The following is a 19,699-nucleotide window of genomic DNA, read 5'->3' as shown; positions in this document are numbered from 1 at the left end:
CGGACCACACGACCCACAGGGCCACCAGCCCGGACCACACGACCCACAGTGCCACCAGCCCGGACCACACGACCCACAGTGCCACCAGCCCGGACCACACGACCCACAGGGCCACAGTGCCACCAGCCCGGACCACACGACCCACAGGGCCACCAGCCCGGACCACACGACCAACAGGGCCACCAGCCCGGACCGCACAACCCACAGGGCCACCAGCCTGGACAACACGACCCACAGGGCCAGCCGCATTCCACCAGCCCGGACCACACGGCCCACAGTGCCACCAGCCCGGACCACACGACCCACGGGGCCACCAGCCCGGACCACACGACCCACAGGGCCACCACCCCGGACTACACAACCCACAGGGCCACCAGCCCGGACCTCACGACCCAGAGAGCCACCAGCCCGGACAACAGGACCCACAGGGCTAGCCGCATCCCACCAGCCCGGACCACACGACCCACAGAGCCACCAGCCCGGACCACACGACCCACAGGGCCACCAAACCAGACCACACGACCCACAGGGCCACCAGCCCGGACCACACGACCCACAGGGCCACCAGCCCGGACCACACGACCCACAGGGCCACCAGCCCGGACCACACGACCCACAGGGCCACCAGCCCGGACCACACAACCCACAGGGCCGCCAGCCCGGACCACAGGACCCACAGGGCCGCCAGCCCGGACCTCACGACCCACAAGGCCACCAGCCCGGACAACACGACCCACAGGGCCAGCCGCATCCCACCAGCCCGGAAAACACGACCCACAGGGCCACCAGCCCTGACAACATGACCCGCAAACCCACCAGCCCTGACAACACGACCCACATGGCCAGCAGCCCGGGCCACACGACCCACATGGCCACCAGCCCGGGCCACACGACCCACAGGGCCACCAGCCCGGACCACACGACCCACAGGGCCACCAGCCCGGACCACACGACCCACAGGGCCACCAGCCCGGACCACACGACCCACAGGGCCACCGGGCCAGCCGCATTCCACCAGCCCGGGCAACACGACCCACAGGGCCACCACCCCGGACATCACGACCCAGAGGGCCACCAGCCCGGACAACACGACCCACAGGACTAGCAGCATCCCACCAACCCGGACCACACGACCCACAGGGCCACCAGCCCAGACCACACGACCCACAGGGCCACCAGCCCTGACAACACGACCCACAAAATCACCAGCCCTGACAACACGACCCACAGGGCCACCAGCCCGGACAACACGACCCACAGGGCCACCAGCCCGGACAACACGACCCACACGGCTACCAGCCCGGACAACACGAACCACACGGCCACCAGCCCGGACAACACGACCCACAGGGCCACCAGCCCGGACAACACGACCCACAGGGCCACCAGCCCGGATAACATGACCCACAGGGCCACCAGCCCGGACCACACGACCCACAGGGCCACCAGCCCGGACAACACGACCCACAGGGCCAGCCGCATCCCACCAGCCCGGACAACACGACCCACAGGGCCACCAGCCCGGACCACACGACCCACAGGGCCACCAGCCCGGAGCACACAACCCACAGGGCCACCAGCCCGGACCTCACGACTCACAGGGCCACCAGCCCGGACAACACGACCCACAGGGCTAGCCGCATCCCACCAGCCCGGACAACACGACCCACAGGGCCACCAGCCCGGACCACACGACCCACAGCTCAGACCACAGGGCCACCAGACCAGACCACACGACCCACAGGGCCACCAGCCCGGACCACACGACCCACAGTGCCACCAGTCCGGACCACACGACCCACAGTGCCACCAGCCCGGACCACACGACCCACAGGGCCACCAGCCCGGACCACACGACCCACAGGGCCACCAGCCCGGACCTCACGACCCACAGGGCCACCAGCCCGGACAACACGACCCACAGGGCCAGCCGCATCCCACCAGCCCGGAAAACACGACCCACAGGGCCACCAGCCCTGACAACATGACCCGCAAACCCACCAGCCCTGACAACACGACCCACATGGCCACCAGCCCGGGCCACACGACCCGCATGGCCACCAGCCCGGGCCACACGACCCACAGGGCCACCAGCCCGGACCACACGACCCACAGGGCCACCAGCCCGGACCACAGGGCCACCAGCCCGGACCACACGACCCACAGGGCCACCAGCCCGGACCACACGACCCACAGGGCCAGCCGCATTCCACCAGCCCGGGCAACACGACCCACGGGGCCACCAGCCCGGACCACAGGGCCACCACCCTGGACTACACAACCCACAGGGCCACCAGCCCGGACCTCACGACCCAGAGGGCCACCAGCCCGGACAACACGACCCACAGGGTAGCCGCATCCCACCAGCCCGGACCACACGACCCACAGGGCGACCAGCCCGGACCACACGACCCACAGGGCCACCGGGCCAGCCGCATTCCACCAGCCCGGGCAACACGACCCACAGGGCCACCACCCCGGACATCACGACCCAGAGGGCCACCAGCCCGGACAACACGACCCACAGGACTAGCAGCATCCCACCAGCCCGGACCACACGACCCACAGGGCCACCAGACCAGACCACACGACCCACAGGGCCACCAGCCCGGACCACACGACCCACAGTGCCACCAGTCCGGACCACACGACCCACAGTGCCACCAGCCCTGACCACACGACCCACAGGGCCACCAGCCCGGACCACAGGGCCACCAGCCCGGACAACACGACCCACAGGACCAGCCGCATCCCACCAGCCTGGAAAATACAACCCACAGGGCCACCAGCCCTGACAACATGACCCGCAAACCCACCAGCCCTGACAACACGACCCACATGGCCACCAGCCCGGACCACACGACCCACATGGCCACCAGCCCGGGCCACACGACCCACAGGGCCACCAGCCCGGACCACACGACCCACAGGGCCACCAGGCCGGACCACACGACCCACAGGGCCACCAGCCCGGACCACACGACCCACAGGGCCACCAGCCCAGACCACACGACCCACAGGGCCACCAGCCCGGACCACACGACCCACAGGGCCACCAGCCCGGACCACACGACCCACAGGGCCACCAGCCCGGACCACACGACCCACAGGTCCACCAGCCCGAACCACACGACCCACAGGGCCACCAGCCCGGACCTCACGACCCACAGGGACAGCCGCATCCCACCAGCCCAGACAACACGACCCACAGGGCCACCAGCCCAGACAACACGACTCACAGGGCCACCAGCCCTGACAACACGACCCACAGGGCCACCAGCCCGGACTTCACGACCCACAGGGCCACCAGCCCCGACAACACGACCCACAGGGCCACCAGCCCTGACAACACGACCCACAAAATCACCAGCCCTGACAACACGACCCACAGGGCCACCAGCCCGGACAACACGACCCACAGGGCCACCAGCCCGGACAACACGACCCACAGGGCCACCAGCCCTGACAACATGACCCACACGGCTACCAGCCCGGACAACACGAACCACACGGCCACCAGCCCGGACAACACGACCCACAGGGCCACCAGCCCGGACAACACGACCCACAGGGCCACCAGCCCGGATAACATGACCCACAGGGCCACCAGCCCGGACCACACGACCCACAGGGCCACCAGCCCGGACAACACGACCCACAGGGCCAGCCGCATCCCACCAGCCCGGACAACACGACCCACAGGGCCACCAGCCCGGACCACACGACCCACAGGGCCACCAGCCCGGAGCACACAACCCACAGGGCCACCAGCCCGGACCTCACGACTCACAGGGCCACCAGCCCGGACAACACGACCCACAGGGCTAGCCGCATCCCACCAGCCCGGACAACACGACCCACAGGGCCACCAGCCCGGACCACACGACCCACAGGGCCACCAGCCCGGACCACACGACCCACAGCTCAGACCACAGGGCCACCAGACCAGACCACACGACCCACAGGGCCACCAGCCCGGACCACACGACCCACAGTGCCACCAGCCCGGACCACACGACCCACAGGGCCACCAGCCCGGACCACACGACCCACAGGGCCACCAGCCCGGACCTCACGACCCACAGGGCCACCAGCCCGGACAACACGACCCACAGGGCCAGCCGCATCCCACCAGCCTGGAAAACACGACCCACAGGGCCACCAGCCCTGACAACATGACCCGCAAACCCACCAGCCCTGACAACACGACCCACATGGCCACCAGCCCGGACCACACGACCCACATGGCCACCAGCCCGGGACACACGACCCACAGGGCCACCAGCCCCGACCACACGACCCACAGGGCCACCAGCCCGGACCACACGACCCACAGGGCCACCAGCCCGGACCACACGACCCACAGGGCCACCAGCCCGGACCACACGACCCACAGGGCCACCAGCCCGGACCACACGACCCACAGGTCCACCAGCCCGAACCACACGACCCACAGGGCCACCAGCCCGGACCTCACGACCCACAGGGACAGCCGCATCCCACCAGCCCAGACAACACGACCCACAGGGCCACCAGTCCAGACAGCACGACCCACAGGGCCACCAGCCCGGACAACATGACCCACAGGGCCACCAGCCCTGACAACACGACCCACCAGCCCTGACAACACGACCCACAGGGCCACCAGCCCGGACCACACGACCCACAGGGCCACCAGCCCGGACCACACGATCCACAGGGCCACCAGACCGGACCACACGACCCACAGGGCCATCAGCCCAGACAACACGACCCACAGGGCCAGCCGCATCCCACCAGCCTAGACAACACGACCCTCAGGGCCACCAGCCCGGACCACACGACCCACTGGGCCACCAGCCCGGACCACACGACCCACAGGGCCACCAGAACGGACCACACAACCCACAGGGCCACCAGCCCGGACCTCACGACCCACAGGGCCACCAGCCCAGACAACACGACCCACAGGGCCACCAGCCTGGACCACACGACCCACAGGGCCACCAGCCCGGACAACACGACCCACAGGGCCAGCCGCATCCCACCAGCCCGGACCACACAACCCACAGGGCCACCAGCCCGGACCACACGACCCACATGGCCACCAGCCCGGACCACACGACCCACAGGGCCACCAGCCCGGACCACACAACCCACAGGGCCACCAGCCCAGACGACAGGGCCACCAGCCCGGACCTCACGACCCACAGGGCCACCAGCCCGGACAACACGACCCACAGGGCCACCAGCCCGGACAACACGACCCACAGGGCCAGCCGCATCACACTAGCCCGGACAACACGACCCACAGGGCCATCAGCCCGGATAACATGACCCACAGGGCCACCAGCCCGGACCACACGACCCACAGGGCCACCAGCCCGGACAACACGACCCACAGGGCCAGCCGCATCCCACCAGCCCGGACAACAAGACCCACAGGGCCACCAGCCCGGACCACACGACCCACAGGGCCACCAGCCCGGACCACACAACCCACAGGGCCACCAGCCCGGACCTCACGACTCACAGGGCCACCAGCCCGGACAACACGACCCACAGGGCTAGCCGCATCCCACCAGCCCGGACAACACGACCCACAGGGCCACCAGCCCGGACAACACGACCCACAGGGCCACCAGCCCGGACCACACGACCCACAGGGCCACCAGCCCGGACCACACGACCCACAGCTCAGACCACACGACCCACAGGGCCACCAGACCAGACCACACGACCCACAGGGCCACCAGCCCGGACCACACGACCCACAGTGCCACCAGCTCGGACCACACGGCCCACAGGACCACCAGCCCGGACCACACGACCCACAGGGCCACCAGCCCGGACCACACGACCCACAGGGCCGCCAGCCCGGACCACACGACCCACAGGGCCACCAGCCCGGACCTCACGACCCACAGGGCCACCAGCCCGGACAACACGACCCACAGGGCCAGCCGCATCCCACCAGCCCGGAAAACACGACCCACAGGGCCACCAGCCCTGACAACATGACCCGCAAACCCACCAGCCCTGACAACACGACCCACATGGCCACCAGCCCGGGCCACACGACCCACATGGCCACCAGCCCGGGCCACACGACCCACGGGGCCACCAGCCCGGACAACACGACCCACAGGGCCAGCCGCATCCCACCAGCCCGGACAACACGACCCACAGGGCCACCAGCCCGGATAACACGACCCACAGGGCCACCAGCCCGGACCACACGATCCACAGGACCACCAGCCCGGACCACACGACCCACAGGGCCACCAGCCCGGACCACACGACCCACAGGGCCACCAGCCCGGACCACACGACCAACAGGTCCACCAGCCCGGACCGCACAACCCACAGGGCCACCAGCCCGGACAACACGACCCACAGGGCCAGCCGCATTCCACCAGCCCGGGCAACACGACCCACGGGGCCACCAGACCGGACCACACGACCCACAGGGCCACCAGCCCGGACAACAGGACCCACAGGGCTAGCCGCATCCCACCAGCCCGGACCACACGACCCACAGGGCCACCAGCCCGGACCACACGACCCACAGGTCCACCAGCCCGAACCACACGACCCACAGGGCCACCAGCCCGGACCTCACGACCCACAGGGACAGCCGCATCCCACCAGCCCAGACAACACGACCCACAGGGCCACCAGCCCAGACAACACGACTCACAGGGCCACCAGCCCTGACAACACGACCCACAGGGCCACCAGCCCGGACAACCTGACCCACAGGGCCAGCCCCAGAGACCAGCCCTGACAACGCGACCCACAGGGCCACCAGCCCGGACTTCACGACCCACAGGGCCACCAGCCCGGACTTCATGACCCACAGGGCCACCAGCCCGGACAACATGACCCACAGGGCCAGCCGCATCCCACCAGCCCGGACAAGACGACCCACAGGGCCACCAGCCCTGACAACACGACCCACAGGGCCAACCCCAGAGACCAGCCCTAACAACCTGACCCATCGGGCCACCAGCCCCAGAGACCAGCCCTGACAACACGAACCACAGACCCACCAGCCCGGACAACACAACCCACGGGGCCACCAGCCCGGACCACACGACCCACGGGGCCACCAGCCCGGAACACACGACCCACGGGGCCACCAGCCCGCACCACACGACCCACGGGGCCACCAGCCCGCACCACGCGACCCACGGGGCCACCAGCACGGACCACGCGACCCACGGGGCCACCAGCCCGGACCACGCGACCCACCAGCCCGGACCACGCGACCCACGGGGCCACCATCCCGGACCACGCGACCCACGGGGCCACCAGCCCGGACCACGGGGCCACCAGCCCGGACCACGCGACCCACGGGGCCACCAGCCCGGACCACGCGACCCACGGGGCCACCAGCCCGGACCACGCGACCCACGGGGCCAGCCGCATCCCACCAGCCCGGACAACACGACCCACAGGGCCACCAGCCCGGATAACACGACCCACAGGGCCACCAGCCCGGACCACACGATCCACAGGGCCACCAGCCCGGACAACACGACCCACAGGGCCAGCCGCATCCCACCAGCCCAGAGAACACGACCCACAGGGCCACCAGCCCAGACAACACGACTCACAGGGCCACCAGCCGTGACAACACGACCCACAGGGCCACCAGCCCGGAGAACCTGACCCACAGGGCCAGCCCCAGAGACCAGCCCGGACTTCACGACACACAGGGCCACCAGTTCGGACTTCACGACCCACAGGGCCACCAGCCCTGACAACACGACCCACAGGGCCACCAGCCCGGACAACCTGACCCACAGGGCCAGCCCCAGAGACCAGCCCTGACAACACGACCCACAGGGCCACCAGCCCGGACTTCACGACCCACAGGGCCACCAGCCCGGACTTCACGACCCACAGGGCCACCAGCCCGGACAACACGACCCACAGGGCCAGCCGCATCCCACCAGCCCGGACAAGACGACCCACAGGGCCACCAGCCCTGACAACACGACCCACAGGGCCAACCCCAGAGACCAGCCCTAACAACCTGACCCATCGGGCCACCAGCCCCAGAGACCAGCCCTGACAACACGAACCACAGACCCACCAGCCCGGACAACACAACCCACGGGGCCAACAGCCCGGACAACACGACCCACGGGGCCACCAGCCCGGACCACACGACCCACGGGCCACCAGCCCGGACCACACGACCCACGGGGCCACCAGCCCGCACCACACGACCCACGGGGCCACCAGCCCGCACCACGCGACCCACGGGGCCACCAGCACGGACCACGCGACCACCAGCCCGGACCACGCGACCCACGGGGCCACCAGCCCGGACCACACGACCCACGGGGCCACCAGCCCGGACCACACGACCCACGGGGCCAGCAGCCCGCACCACGCGACCCACGGGGCCACCTGCCCGGACCACGCGACCCACGGGGCCACCAGCCCGGACCACGCGACCCACGGGCCACCAGCCCGGACCACGCGACCCACGGGGCCACCAGCCCGGACCACGCGACCCACGGGGCCACCAGCCCGGACCACGCGACCCACGGGGCCACCAGCCCGGACCACACGACCCACCAGCCCGGACCACACGACCCACGGGGCCACCAGCCCGGACCACCCGACCCACGGGGCCACCAGCCCGGACCACCCGACCCACGGGGCCACCAGCCCGGACCACACGACCCACGGGGCCACCAGCCCGGACCACACGACCCACGGGGCCACCAGCCCGGACAACACGACCCACAGGGCCAGCCGCATCCCACCAGCCCGGACAACACGACCCACAGGGCCACCCGCATCCCACCAGCCCGGACAGCACGGCCCACAGGGCCACTAGCCCTGACAACACAACCCACAAACCCACCAGTCCTGACAACACGACCCACAGGGCCACCAGCCCGGACTTCACGACCCTCAGGGCCACCAGCCCGGACAACACGACCCACAGGGCCAGCCGCATCCCACCAGCCCGGACCACACGACCCACAGGGCCACCAGCCCGGACCACACGACCCACATGGCCTCCAGCCCGGACCACAAGACTCACAGGGCCTCCAGCCCGGACCACACGACCCACAGGGCCACCAGCCCGGACCACACAACCCACAGGGCCACCAGCCCGGACCTCACGACCCACAGGGCCTCCAGCCCCGACCAAAACGACCCACAGGGCCACCAGCCCGGACCACACAACCCACAGGGCCACCAGCCCGGACCTCACGACCCACAGGGCCACCAGCCCGGACAACACGACCCACAGGGCCAGCCGCATCCCACCAGCCCGGACAACACGACCCACAGGGCCACCAGCCCGGATAACACGACCCACAGGGCCACCAGCCCGGACCACACGATCCACAGGGCCACCAGCCCGGACAACACGACCCACAGGGCCAGCCGCATCCCACCAGCCCAGACCACACGACCCACAGGGCCACCCGCCCGGACCACACGACACACAGGGCCACCAGCCCGGACCACACGACCCACAGTGCCACCAGCCCGGACCACACGACCCACAGGGCCACCAGCCCGGACCACACGGCCCACAGTGCCAGCAGCCCGGAGCACACGGCCCACAGTGCCACCAGCCCGGACCACACGACCCACAGGGCCACCAGCCCGCACCACACGACCCACAGGGCCACCAGCCCGGACCACACGACCCACAGGGCCACCAGCCCGGACCACACGACCAACAGGGCCACCAGCCCGGACCGCACAACCCACAGGGCCACCAGCCCGGACAACACGACCCACAGGGCCAGCCGCATTCCACCAGCCCGGGCAACACGACCCACGGGGCCACCAGACCGGACCACACGACCCACAGGGCCACCAGCCCGGACAACAGGACCCACAGGGCTAGCCGCATCCCACCAGCCCGGACCACACGACCCACAGGGCCACCAGCCCGGACCACACGACCCACAGGGCCAGCCGCATCCCACCAGCCCGGACAACACGACCCACAGGGCCACCCGCATCCCACCAGCCCGGACAGCACGGCCCACAGGGCCACTAGCCCTGACAACACAACCCACAAACCCACCAGTCCTGACAACACGACCCACAGGGCCACCAGCCCGGACTTCACGACCCTCAGGGCCACCAGCCCGGACAACACGACCCACAGGGCCAGCCGCATCCCACCAGCCCGGACCACACGACCCACAGGGCCACCAGCCCGGACCACACGACCCACATGGCCTCCAGCCCGGACCAGAAGACCCACAGGGCCTCCAGCCCGGAGCACACGACCCACAGGGCCACCAGCCCGGACCCCACAACCCACAGGGCCACCAGCCCGGACCTCACGACCCACAGGGCCACCAGCCCGGACAACACGACCCACAGGGCCAGCCGCATCCCACCAGCCCGGACAACACGACCCACAGGGCCAGCAGCCCGGATAACACGACCCACAGGGCCACCAGCCCGGACCACACGATCCACAGGGCCACCAGCCCGGACAACACGACCCACAGGGCCAGCCGCATCCCACCAGCCCAGACCACACGACCCACAGGGCCACCCGCCCGGACCACACGACACACAGGGCCACCAGCCCGGACCACACGACCCATAGTGCCACCAGCCCGGACCACACGACCCACAGTGCCACCAGCCCGGACCACACGACCCACAGGGCCACCAGCCCGGACCACACGGCCCACAGTGCCACCAGCCCGGAGCACACGGCCCACAGTGCCACCAGCCCGGACCACACGACCCACAGGGCCACCAGCCCGGACCACACGACCCACAAGGCCACCAGCCCGGACCACACGACCCACAGGGCCACCAGCCCGGACCACACGACCAACAGGGCCACCAGCCCGGACCGCACGACCCACAGGGCCACCAGCCCGGACAACACGACCCACAGGGCCAGCCGCATTCCACCAGCCCGGGCAACACGACCCACGGGGCCACCAGACCGGACCACACGACCCACAGGGCCACCAGCCCGGACAACAGGACCCACAGGGCTAGCCGCATCCCACCAGCCCGGACCACACGACCCACAAGGCCACCAGCCCGGACCACACGACCCACAGGGCCACCAGCCCGGACCACACGACCAACAGGGCCACCAGCCCGGACCGCACGACCCACAGGGCCACCAGCCCGGACAACACGACCCACAGGGCCAGCCGCATTCCACCAGCCCGGGCAACACGACCCACGGGGCCACCAGACCGGACCACACGACCCACAGGGCCACCAGCCCGGACAACAGGACCCACAGGGCTAGCCGCATCCCACCAGCCCGGACCACACGACCCACAGGGCCACCAACCCGGACCACACGACCCACAGCCCAGACCACACGACCCACAGGGCCACCAGACCAGACCGCACTACCCACAGTGCCACCAGCCCGGACGACACGACCCACAGTGCCACCAGTCCGGACCACAGTGCCACCAGCCCGGACCACACGACCCACAGGGCCACCAGCCCGGACCACACGACCCACAGCTCAGACCACACGACCCACAGGGCCACCAGACCAGACCACACGACCCACAGGGCCACCAGCCCGGACCACACGACCCACAGTGCCACCAGCTCGGACCACACGGCCCACAGGACCACCAGCCCGGACCACACGACCCACAGGGCCACCAGCCCGGACCACACGACCCACAGGGCCGCCAGCCCGGACCACACGACCCACAGGGCCACCAGCCCGGACCTCACGACCCACAGGGCCACCAGCCCGGACAACACGACCCACAGGGCCAGCCGCATCCCACCAGCCCGGAAAACACGACCCACAGGGCCAGCAGCCCTGACAACATGACCCGCAAACCCACCAGCCCTGACAACACGACCCACATGGCCACCAGCCCGGGCCACACGACCCACATGGCCACCAGCCCGGGCCACACGACCCACGGGGCCACCAGCCCGGACAACACGACCCACAGGGCCAGCCGCATCCCACCAGCCCGGACAACACGACCCACAGGGCCACCAGCCCGGATAACACGACCCACAGGGCCACCAGCCCGGACCACACGATCCACAGGACCACCAGCCCGGACCACACGACCCACAGTGCCACCAGCCCGGACCACACGACCCACAGGGCCACCAGCCCGGACCACACGACCCACAGGGCCACCAGCCCGGACCACACGACCAACAGGTCCACCAGCCCGGACCGCACAACCCACAGGGCCACCAGCCCGGACAACACGACCCACAGGGCCAGCCGCATTCCACCAGCCCGGGCAACACGACCCACGGGGCCACCAGACCGGACCACAGGGCCACCAGCCCGGACAACAGGACCCACAGGGCTAGCCGCATCCCACCAGCCCGGACCACACGACCCACAGGGCCACCAGCCCGGACCACACAACCCACAGGTCCACCAGCCCGAACCACACGACCCACAGGGCCACCAGCCCGGACCTCACGACCCACAGGGACAGCCGCATCCCACCAGCCCAGACAACACGACCCACAGGGCCACCAGCCCAGACAACACGACTCACAGGGCCACCAGCCCTGACAACACGACCCACAGGGCCACCAGCCCGGACAACCTGACCCACAGGGCCAGCCCCAGAGACCAGCCCTGACAACGCGACCCACAGGGCCACCAGCCCGGACTTCACGACCCACAGGGCCACCAGCCCGGACTTCATGACCCACAGGGCCACCAGCCCGGACAACACGACCCACAGGGCCAGCCGCATCCCACCAGCCCGGACAAGACGACCCACAGGGCCACCAGCCCTGACAACACGACCCACAGGGCCAACCCCAGAGACCAGCCCTAACAACCTGACCCATCGGGCCACCAGCCCCAGAGACCAGCCCTGACAACACGAACCACAGACCCACCAGCCCGGACAACACAACCCACGGGGCCACCAGCCCGGACCACACGACCCACGGGGCCACCAGCCCGGACCACACGACCCACGGGGCCACCAGCCCGCACCACACGACCCACGGGGCCACCAGCCCGCACCACGCGACCCACGGGGCCACCAGCACGGACCACGCGACCCACGGGGCCACCAGCCCGGACCACGCGACCCACGGGGCCAGCCGCATCCCACCAGCCCGGACAACACGACCCACAGGGCCACCAGCCCGGATAACACGACCCACAGGGCCACCAGCCCGGACCACACGATCCACAGGGCCACCAGCCCGGACAACACGACCCACAGGGCCAGCCGCATCCCACCAGCCCAGAGAACACGACCCACAGGGCCACCAGCCCAGACAACACGACTCACAGGGCCACCAGCCCTGACAACACGACCCACAGGGCCACCAGCCCGGACAACCTGACCCACAGGGCCAGCCCCAGAGACCAGCCCGGACTTCACGACCCACAGGGCCACCAGTTCGGACTTCACGACCCACAGGGCCACCAGCCCTGACAACACGACCCACAGGGCCACCAGCCCGGACAACCTGACCCACAGGGCCAGCCCCAGAGACCAGCCCTGACAACACGACCCACAGGGCCACCAGCCCGGACTTCACGACCCACAGGGCCACCAGCCCGGACTTCACGACCCACAGGGCCACCAGCCCGGACAACACGACCCACAGGGCCAGCCGCATCCCACCAGCCCGGACAATACGACCCACAGGGCCACCAGCCCTGACAACACGACCCACAGGGCCAACCCCAGAGACCAGCCCTAACAACCTGACCCATCGGGCCACCAGCCCCAGAGACCAGCCCTGACAACACGAACCACAGACCCACCAGCCCGGACAACACAACCCACGGGGCCAACAGCCCGGACAACACGACCCACGGGGCCACCAGCCGGACCACACGACCCACGGGGCCACCAGCCCGCACCACACGACCCACGGGGCCACCAGCCCGCACCACACGACCCACGGGGCCACCAGCCCGCACCACGCGACCCACGGGGCCACCAGCACGGACCACGCGACCACCAGCCCGGACCACACGACCCACGGGGCCACCAGCCCGGACCACACGACCCACGGGGCCAGCAGCCCGCACCACACGACCCTCGGGGCCACCAGCCCGCACCACGCGACCCACGGGGCCACCAGCCCGGACCACGCGACCCACGGGGCCACCAGCCCGGACCACGCGACCCACGGGGCCACCAGCCCGGACCACGCGACCCACGGGGCCACCAGCCCGGACCACACGACCCACCAGCCCGGACCACACGACCCACCAGCCCGGACCACACGACCCACGGGGCCACCAGCCCGGACCACCCGACCCACGGGGCCACCAGCCCGGACCACCCGACCCACGGGGCCACCAGCCCGGACCACACGACCCACGGGGCCACCAGCCCGGACCACACGACCCACGGGGCCACCAGCCCGGACCACACGACCCACGGGGCCACCAGCCCGGACAACACGACCCACAGGGCCAGCCGCATCCCACCAGCCCGGACAACACGACCCACAGGGCCACCCGCATCCCACCAGCCCGGACAGCACGGCCCACAGGGCCACTAGCCCTGACAACACAACCCACAAACCCACCAGTCCTGACAACACGACCCACAGGGCCACCAGCCCGGACTTCACGACCCTCAGGGCCACCAGCCCGGACAACACGACCCACAGGGCCAGCCGCATCCCACCAGCCCGGACCACACGACCCACAGGGCCACCAGCCCGGACCACACGACCCACATGGCCTCCAGCCCGGACCACAAGACCCACAGGGCCTCCAGCCCGGACCACACGACCCACAGGGCCACCAGCCCGGACCACACAACCCACAGGGCCACCAGCCCGGACCTCACGACCCACAGGGCCTCCAGCCCGCACCAAAACGACCCACAGGGCCACCAGCCCGGACCACACAACCCACAGGGCCACCAGCCCGGACCTCACGACCCACAGGGCCACCAGCCCGGACAACAGGACCCACAGGGCTAGCCGCATCCCACCAGCCCGGACCACACGACCCACAGGGCCACCAGCCCGGACCACACGACCCACAGGGCCAGCCGCATCCCACCAGCCCGGACAACACGACCCACAGGGCCACCCGCATCCCACCAGCCCGGACAGCACGGCCCACAGGGCCACTAGCCCTGACAACACAACCCACAAACCCACCAGTCCTGACAACACGACCCACAGGGCCACCAGCCCGGACTTCACGACCCTCAGGGCCACCAGCCCGGACAACACGACCCACAGGGCCAGCCGCATCCCACCAGCCCGGACCACACGACCCACAGGGCCACCAGCCCGGACCACACGACCCACATGGCCTCCAGCCCGGACCACAAGACCCACAGGGCCTCCAGCCCGGAGCACACGACCCACAGGGCCACCAGCCCGGACCCCACAACCCACAGGGCCACCAGCCCGGACCTCACGACCCACAGGGCCACCAGCCCGGACAACACGACCCACAGGGCCAGCCGCATCCCACCAGCCCGGACAACACGACCCACAGGGCCACCAGCCCGGATAACACGACCCACAGGGCCACCAGCCCGGACCACACGATCCACAGGGCCACCAGCCCGGACAACACGACCCACAGGGCCAGCCGCATCCCACCAGCCCAGACCACACGACCCACAGGGCCACCCGCCCGGACCACACGACACACAGGGCCACCAGCCCGGACCACACGACCCATAGTGCCACCAGCCCGGACCACACGACCCACAGTGCCACCAGCCCGGACCACACGACCCACAGGGCCACCAGCCCGGACCACACGGCCCACAGTGCCACCAGCCCGGAGCACACGGCCCACAGTGCCACCACCCCGGACCACACGACCCACAGGGCCACCAGCCCGGACCACACGACCCACAAGGCCACCAGCCCGGACCACACGACCCACAGGGCCACCAGCCCGGACCACACGACCAACAGGGCCACCAGCCCGGACCGCACGACCCACAGGGCCACCAGCCCGGACAACACGACCCACAGGGCCAGCCGCATTCCACCAGCCCGGGCAACACGACCCACGGGGCCACCAGACCGGACCACACGACCCACAGGGCCACCAGCCCGGACAACAGGACCCACAGGGCTAGCCGCATCCCACCAGCCCGGACCACACGACCCACAAGGCCACCAGCCCGGACCACACGACCCACAGGGCCACCAGCCCGGACCACACGACCAACAGGGCCACCAGCCCGGACCGCACGACCCACAGGGCCACCAGCCCGGACAACACGACCCACAGGGCCAGCCGCATTCCACCAGCCCGGGCAACACGACCCACGGGGCCACCAGACCGGACCACACGACCCACAGGGCCACCAGCCCGGACAACAGGACCCACAGGGCTAGCCGCATCCCACCAGCCCGGACCACACGACCCACAGGGCCACCAACCCGGACCACACGACCCACAGCCCAGACCACACGACCCACAGGGCCACCAGACCAGACCGCACTACCCACAGTGCCACCAGCCCGGACGACACGACCCACAGTGCCACCAGTCCAGACCACAGTGCCACCAGCCCGGACCACACGACCCACAGGGCCACCAGCCCGGACCACACGACCCACAGCTCAGACCACACGACCCACAGGGCCACCAGACCAGACCACACGACCCACAGGGCCACCAGCCCGGACCACACGACCCACAGTGCCACCAGCTCGGACCACACGGCCCACAGGACCACCAGCCCGGACCACACGACCCACAGGGCCACCAGCCCGGACCACACGACCCACAGGGCCGCCAGCCCGGACCACACGACCCACAGGGCCACCAGCCCGGACCTCACGACCCACAGGGCCACCAGCCCGGACAACACGACCCACAGGGCCAGCCGCATCCCACCAGCCCGGAAAACACGACCCACAGGGCCAGCAGCCCTGACAACATGACCCGCAAACCCACCAGCCCTGACAACACGACCCACATGGCCACCAGCCCGGGCCACACGACCCACATGGCCACCAGCCCGGGCCACACGACCCACGGGGCCACCAGCCCGGACAACACGACCCACAGGGCCAGCCGCATCCCACCAGCCCGGACAACACGACCCACAGGGCCACCAGCCCGGATAACACGACCCACAGGGCCACCAGCCCGGACCACACGATCCACAGGACCACCAGCCCGGACCACACGACCCACAGTGCCACCAGCCCGGACCACACGACCCACAGGGCCACCAGCCCGGACCACACGACCCACAGGGCCACCAGCCCGGACCACACGACCAACAGGTCCACCAGCCCGGACCGCACAACCCACAGGGCCACCAGCCCGGACAACACGACCCACAGGGCCAGCCGCATTCCACCAGCCCGGGCAACACGACCCACGGGGCCACCAGACCGGACCACACGACCCACAGGGCCACCAGCCCGGACAACAGGACCCACAGGGCTAGCCGCATCCCACCAGCCCGGACCACACGACCCACAGGGCCACCAGCCCGGACCACACAACCCACAGGTCCACCAGCCCGAACCACACGACCCACAGGGCCACCAGCCCGGACCTCACGACCCACAGGGACAGCCGCATCCCACCAGCCCAGACAACACGACCCACAGGGCCACCAGCCCAGACAACACGACTCACAGGGCCACCAGCCCTGACAACACGACCCACAGGGCCACCAGCCCGGACAACCTGACCCACAGGGCCAGCCCCAGAGACCAGCCCTGACAACGCGACCCACAGGGCCACCAGCCCGGACTTCACGACCCACAGGGCCACCAGCCCGGACTTCATGACCCACAGGGCCACCAGCCCGGACAACACGACCCACAGGGCCAGCCGCATCCCACCAGCCCGGACAAGACGACCCACAGGGCCACCAGCCCTGACAACACGACCCACAGGGCCAACCCCAGAGACCAGCCCTAACAACCTGACCCATCGGGCCACCAGCCCCAGAGACCAGCCCTGACAACACGAACCACAGACCCACCAGCCCGGACAACACAACCCACGGGGCCACCAGCCCGGACCACACGACCCACGGGGCCACCAGCCCGGACCACACGACCCACGGGGCCACCAGCCCGCACCACACGACCCACGGGGCCACCAGCCCGCACCACGCGACCCACGGGGCCACCAGCACGGACCACGCGACCCACGGGGCCACCAGCCCGGACCACGCGACCCACCAGCCCGGACCACGCGACCCACGGGGCCACCAGCCCGGACCACGCGACCCACGGGGCCACCAGCCCGGACCACGGGGCCACCAGCCCGGACCACGCGACCCACGGGGCCACCAGCCCGGACCACGCGACCCACGGGGCCACCAGCCCGGACCACGCGACCCACGGGGCCAGCCGCATCCCACCAGCCCGGACAACACGACCCACAGGGCCACCAGCCCGGATAACACGACCCACAGGGCCACCAGCCCGGACCACACGATCCACAGGGCCACCAGCCCGGACAACACGACCCACAGGGCCAGCCGCATCCCACCAGCCCAGAGAACACGACCCACAGGGCCACCAGCCCAGACAACACGACTCACAGGGCCACCAGCCCTGACAACACGACCCACAGGGCCACCAGCCCGGACAACCTGACCCACAGGGCCAGCCCCAGAGACCAGCCCGGACTTCACGACCCACAGGGCCACCAGTTCGGACTTCACGACCCACAGGGCCACCAGCCCTGACAACACGACCCACAGGGCCACCAGCCCGGACAACCTGACCCACAGGGCCAGCCCCAGAGACCAGCCCTGACAACACGACCCACAGGGCCACCAGCCCGGACTTCACGACCCACAGGGCCACCAGCCCGGACTTCACGACCCACAGGGCCACCAGCCCGGACAACACGACCCACAGGGCCAGCCGCATCCCACCAGCCCGGACAATACGACCCACAGGGCCACCAGCCCTGACAACACGACCCACAGGGCCAACCCCAGAGACCAGCCCTAACAACCTGACCCATCGGGCCACCAGCCCCAGAGACCAGCCCTGACAACACGAACCACAGACCCACCAGCCCGGACAACACAACCCACGGGGCCAACAGCCCGGACAACACGACCCACGGGGCCACCAGCCCGGACCACAAGACCCACGGGGCCACCAGCCCGGACCACACGACCCACGGGGCCACCAGCCCGCACCACACGACCCACGGGGCCACCAGCCCGCACCACGCGACCCACGGGGCCACCAGCACGGACCACGCGACCACCAGCCCGGACCACGCGACCCACGGGGCCACCAGCCCGGACCACACGACCCACGGGGCCACCAGCCCGGACCACACGACCCACGGGGCCAGCAGCCCGCACCACACGACCCTCGGGGCCACCAGCCCGCACCACGCGACCACACGGGGCCACCAGCCCGGACCACGCGACCCACGGGGCCACCAGCCCGGACCACGCGACCCACGGGGCCACCAGCCCGGACCACGCGACCCACGGGGCCACCAGCCCGGACCACACGACCCCACCAGCCCGGACCACACGACCCACCAGCCCGGACCACACGACCCCGGGGCCACCAGCCCGGACCACCCGACCCACGGGGCCACCAGCCCGGACCACCCGACCCACGGGGCCACCAGCCTGGACCACACGACCCACGGGGCCACCAGCCCGGACCACACGACCCACGGGGCCACCAGCCCGGACCACACGACCCACGGGGCCACCAGCCCGGACAACACGACCCACAGGGCCAGCCGCATCCCACCAGCCCGGACAACACG

This window comes from Somniosus microcephalus, chromosome 7 (assembly GCF_052327205.1).
Source record: "Somniosus microcephalus isolate GS21.2 chromosome 7, FLI_Smic_1.0, whole genome shotgun sequence".
NCBI classification, from domain to species: domain Eukaryota; kingdom Metazoa; phylum Chordata; class Chondrichthyes; order Squaliformes; family Somniosidae; genus Somniosus; species Somniosus microcephalus.
This window is presented reverse-complemented; position numbering follows the sequence as displayed.